This window comes from Malaclemys terrapin, chromosome 9, assembly GCF_027887155.1.
Source record: "Malaclemys terrapin pileata isolate rMalTer1 chromosome 9, rMalTer1.hap1, whole genome shotgun sequence".
Classification (NCBI taxonomy): domain Eukaryota; kingdom Metazoa; phylum Chordata; order Testudines; family Emydidae; genus Malaclemys; species Malaclemys terrapin.
The window spans coordinates 86231195-86237194 of NC_071513.1; positions in this window are offsets into that span (position 1 = coordinate 86231195).

The following is a 6000-nucleotide window of genomic DNA, read 5'->3' on the forward strand; positions in this document are numbered from 1 at the left end:
AGGGATTTTATAATACTGTACACAGGAGAGCTGTTACCCTTCCCTTTATGGTTATGACAAGACATGACAGAGAATTAGCATCTACAAGCTAATCTACAAGCATTGTTAAATTTCTAACAATAAATAAATAAACACAGATAAATACACTTAGCATTTACCCTTGATTTCTGTTACTACAAATGAATGAGTTGATGATTGCTAGGCTAGTACATCTCTTTGGAATTCACATACAAGAAGATCGTCTTGATTACCATTGCATCTGAAGAAGTGAGGTTCTTACCCACGAAAGCTTATGCTCCCAATACTTCTGTTAGTCTTAAAGGTGCCACAGGACACTTTGTTGTTGATTACCATTGTAATGCCTCATGTTAAGCTGTTATGGGTCACATACAGGTTGGCTGGTCTGTCAGTGTCACAGTAACACTGATTTTTTTATCCCTTCATTTTCACTTTTAAAAAAATAATCCAATGGCCTGCCGCAATTTAGAGAAGATATAAAGCAAGTAAGACACTAATTCCATGAACACAGTAATTCTTAGTTTATGACATCAGCCATGGATTTATACTAAAATAAAGATCATTATGTATGGGATTTTCAAAAGTAGTCAGCACTGGAATAATTCTGATCTTCTAGAAGTCTATGGTTAACTTCAGTTTGAGAACCGTGAGGACAATGCTAAGTGATTTTGAAAATTCCACTTTTTTGGAGGGAGGAGGTCAAAGTTTTATTTATAAAACCGAGGGGGAAAGTACTGGAAATTCTAACACTGGCATAAAAGCAAACTGCCGAGTGAAATGTATTAATTAGCAGAAAAATATTTTGGTTTTTAATATGTTTAAGACTAGTGCATGGGGAAGAGGAGGGACTGACAAGGACTGGTATTTGTTTCAAGTTATGAAAACAGTTTTTTGCATCATGCTCCAAAAGTGTCTCCCAAAGCTGGAGCATTTTACCTACTTATGGAGATCAGAATATTTCATGGGGAGAATAGAATGCTGACCCTACACCATGGGGATGGATCATGGGGATTAATTACATTCATTTACAAGTTGAAACTAGGAAACTAAACAACTAAATTTTCTTCAAGATGCCTGTATTATTAATACTGTGTGTAAATAGGCTGTGCGGTATATTGTTAACCCGAAAAGCAATAGAAGGTCCTTTTGTACATCTGGGTGTATCATGTACTCTAAAGTATAAGACTTTTTCTCATGTGCCAGACTTTTGCTATCAAAGCATATTACAAAGCTCAACGTTATACACAAGGCTTCTCCTAATAATGGTAATTGTAGGATGATCTGAATGTGTGTTTTTAAAGGGGACTGAACTAAAATATGCATGCAAGAAGAAAATGGTCTAATGAAGGGAGATGGACATAACATGACCTATCAAATAGAATTTGATCAAATAGCATTTGAGATCAAACATGCTGTATGTAGAAACAACAATAATGGACATAAGTAGATAGCAAGGTAGATTAAAATACATAAAAAATCAGAAAAAGAAACTTGGAAGACCAGATTTTCAAAAGGCCTCCAAAATGCTCCCACAAAACTTGCTGTTGTACTCATTCGCACATGAATAACCTTGTATTTGGATGCATATATACCTATTCTGCGTTCTTAAATCCCTGTAGGACTGTAAATCTATCTCCAGTTGCCAGTGTCCTGTTTTGGCATCACTTGTGGCTATCAAATAGACAAAGTATCAGATTGGAAGTGAAGGAACATATCCCTGGAGGTTAAAGAAGTCATTCCCTAATCTGTAATATAGTAAGAACATTTCATGGCATGGCTAGAGTATAAGACTTTTTCTCGTGTGCCAGATTTCCCTTCTTCTAGCATGGTGCAAAATCATTTTAGTCAAAAAAGAATCCAAAATGAGTATTTGTGGATTAACTTTTAGAAAAGATGCATCATAGCAAAGATGATAGGAAGTGATCTTATTCAAGAAAATTGTTTGGTGGTGATATCTATGGATTTTTCTCTCTCTTGCAGGCAGAAACTGCCTTTCCATACTAATGAAGACAAATTCTCTGCTAGGGTAAATGAAATCAATTGAACTGTGCCCATTTACACCAACAGAAAATCTTGCCCCTAAATTCTGCGGAGAAGTCTTTTAGTGCATAGGACACTTATTCAGTGTAGTCTAAACATAAATTCATGTGCACTCCCCCTTTCAGTATATAGAATAACGTAGTATAATGATAGTTGTTATATTCCCGAAAGATCCTAAACATTCCGACTGGAACTGAGGGAGGATTGTGAGAAAGAAAATAAAAAAACCAAACTTCACTACCCCTCTTGTAGTCGAATATTCTTGGAGTCCTAGGTGAGCTAGAGAGTCTCAATCCATTTAATAAAGCCCCTAACTGTGGCACTCATCTTAGCACCTTTACATGCTTTTAAGAATCTTACCCATGGTGATAATGTAGACTATGGGAAACTGTTCTCCTCTGGATGAATGTACTGTGCTCACTAACTTCAACAGTATCCATTAGCACTAATGGGAGAGTTGTCTGCAGCTTCACCCCATGCATGCAGAGAAAAGAAGAAACCCTTTAGTCTATGCTATCCCTAAGGGCAAGTTTCTTAATTCTCTTCCTGAATAAATATTTCATGGGAGCATAGAATGCTGACCCTGCACCATGAGGATAGATCATGGGGATTAATGACGTTCATTTACAAGTTGAACACCTAGGAAACTAAAGAGCTAAATTTTGTTCAAGACCCTGCATTATTAATACTGTGTGTAAATAGACTGTGTGGTGTATGGGTTTTTTAAACCCAAAAGGTGATAGAATTGAAGGTCCCTTTGTACATTCGGGTGTATAGGAAATACAGTTCTAGATTCAGGTTGTGAATAGGAAAAAGCCCAGAGTCACTTAAATGTGCACCTATGGGAGCCCAAACTACACATCACACAACTGCCTAAGTGCTGGTTGGTGCTAAAGAACAGGGCAAGCAGGAGATTGTCACACAGTTTATTGTACATCCAGTTTTGCAGACTCAGAAGGTTCAGATTGTTCACAAAGGACCTGGTCCAAGTTCACTGAAGTCAATAAAAATCTTTCCACGGGAGCACTTGGGAATTGGATGAGGCTGGTACATTTTAGATAAGCATGTGAACTTTTGGATACATATCTGAACTGAACCTGGACACCAAATCTTTTGAGGCTCACTCTTCCCTAGTCCTGGATTTAGCTCTTGCCAAACCCAGGCTGACCAAAGCTGAGTGTTTTACTGTTAAAGCAGCAAACTGAACCATCTCTGAAGACCAACTACCTTATATGGAGTGCTCATAAGCATCCTCCTCTGTCCAGCTAAAGGAAAAGCATTCCCTAGTGACCAAGTGAACCCTCAACCAGAAGGACTGTCATTGTGAAACATCCCCTTTCAAGAAAGTGGGAATGAAGCCGGGAAATTGTAAAACTGGATATGTCATTTTTTTAGATCTTATTAGGACTGGATTTTTTCATTTAAACCACTGTAATTTGTTGCCATGACCACCCTTTTCGATGCCTTTAGCAGAGGTGCCAGCATTAAAGCTTCCCCAGTGTGTTCTGCATGTTAACTTCTGACCTAATTACCAAAGAGGAAAGAAAGGTATAGTTTTTAAGATATACAGACATCTACAGAGACCTCTGGAATAATACAAACTCAATTTGAAATGAGTGGGACTTTCTGTGCTATTATTTTAAAAGAGTCTGGTGGCACCTTGTTGTTTTTGTAGATACAGACTAACACGGCTACCCCCTGATATTTTAAACGGGTTATTCACAAGTTGTTTACTAGCTTTCGATGAAGTTGGTGCTATACAGAGCAGTCTGATAAATAGAATGTTTGTAGCTTTTATGTTTATGATGCTGTTTGGTTTATATCCATATCGTTTTGCTGCAGATAATGATCTCACAAGTTACTCATCCATACCCAATTCTTCAATGAAATTAATGTGGCTGGATAATAAAAGATTCCATTACAGGCAAACTAGGTTCTCAAACTATGTAAAGCTTTGGCTACTGTGCTCATCTGTAGTTACTCTCTGCTCTGTTAGTGTGAGTCTTTCCAAAATACCTATAGGTAACCTAACAGACAAGGTGAGTGAGGTAATATCTTTTATTGGACCAACTTTTGTTGGTGAGAGAGATAAGCTTTCGAGTTTACACAGAGCTCTTCTTCAGGTCTGGGAAACTAACTGAATGTGTCACTGTTAAATACAAGGTTTGAACAGATTGTTTAGGATAAGTAGTTAACTCATATTTCAGTAGACCATAGAATCAGATATTCATGACATGACTAGATTTCACTCTGTAGCTGAAATAATATAGGCCTTGTGGTAACAATACTGCCATCTTTACAAGCTGCAGTGTCTATATCTTCTCAAACTTTAGAGAATTCAAAAGGAATTACTCATTTTGTGGCCCAAGAACAAAGTGCCTGGAAAATAGAACTATTTCTGTATATCTCTTATTTTAATAATTTGATCAGCAATCACACTTGCTCAAATGCCAGGTGTAATTTTTGGACTCCCACAACCAAAGACACACAAACAACTACTTGTGGCCAGAGAACTTTTAAAGTGGGAAATATGCCAATTATATATACATTAATTTCTCAGCTATAGCCAGGGCTCATAAAAGGGACTTTGGAATAGTTTATGTTGCCACCTTGCAGTCCTCCTGCAGGATTTGGCCCTTACTTTGTTGCTGTACAAAGAATAGAGGAAATGTCCTGCTTCTTCTTCATGTTTTTTTAAAGCATAATTTGATGGCAGCTCTCTGACATCTCTAGTATCACCAAAACAATCGCCTCTGTGCTCTGCCAGCCCTTTGCCTTTCAGGTTGACTGCGTCCCAGTCCCCAAGTCCCTTCTAAGCATTCCCCTGTAGTAGCTAGACCCTTATCCACTGAACACTCACAGAAAATATGTGGTTTGCTATCCCCAGGGAGACAGTGCACACACCATCTTGTTTGATTCTACTCAGGATCAGCTTCTTCTACAATATGGCAGCAGGATTATTATCAAAGATCAAGATTCAAGAGATAGTGAGTAAGGATAAAGGAAACAGAAGGGTTACATATAAAACAAAATCAATACATGCGTTCTAGAGGCTAAACTTAGCAGGCTAACTTCCTGTCTAGAGCAATCTTACCTCACCCAAAGCATTTACAACCAAGGCTGGTTGTGATCCTGTTTCCGTTAATGTAAACATCCTTTCCGTTCACTTCCTAGGCCTGGTCTACACTGCGGTGGTGGGGGAGGGGGGTGTCAATGTAAGATATGCAACTTCAGCTACGGGAATACTGTAGCTGAAGTCGACATATCTTATTCCAACTTACCCCCATCCTCACGGCGCGGGATCGACGGCTGCGGCTCCCACGTCAATTCCGCTACCGCCCGCTCGCTCCGGTGGAGTTCCGGAGTCAACGGGGAGCGCGTTCGGGGATTGATATATCGCATCTTAACGAGATGCGATATATCGATCGCTACCCGCCGATACGGCAGGTAGTCTGGATGTACCTCTAGTTGCAGGTTTAGAGGGTACTTTCCTTGTCCTGCAATTATAGCCCAGTAAACTTTTGAAGTGCCCTCCCAGATAAGGCTCCTTTCCCCCTTGGTGTTCTTCTCTTCCTGTTAAATTTCACAACCCTTCATCCGCATTTAGCTTAGACTGGTGATTGTCAATGAGACAATACTCGATTTACTTTTCAATAGATAAACATCTCTGGTCTGGCAGGAAATTGGTTTTTCCTCTCTGCTGGGGATTTACACCTTGATACAAATTATAAGAATATAACTCCTTACACAGTAGCAGTATATATATTTTATGACAATATTCATAACCAGAGTGATGCCAGCTTTCCTTTCATACATTACATGACATTCTTTGGTGTGCCAGAATGTACATACCAGAATCAGGAGATACCTGTAACCTCTATGCACCCCCTCTGTGTCCCTTTGCCAGTTAGCATTAAGAGGTTTTGGGGTCACATTATCGTA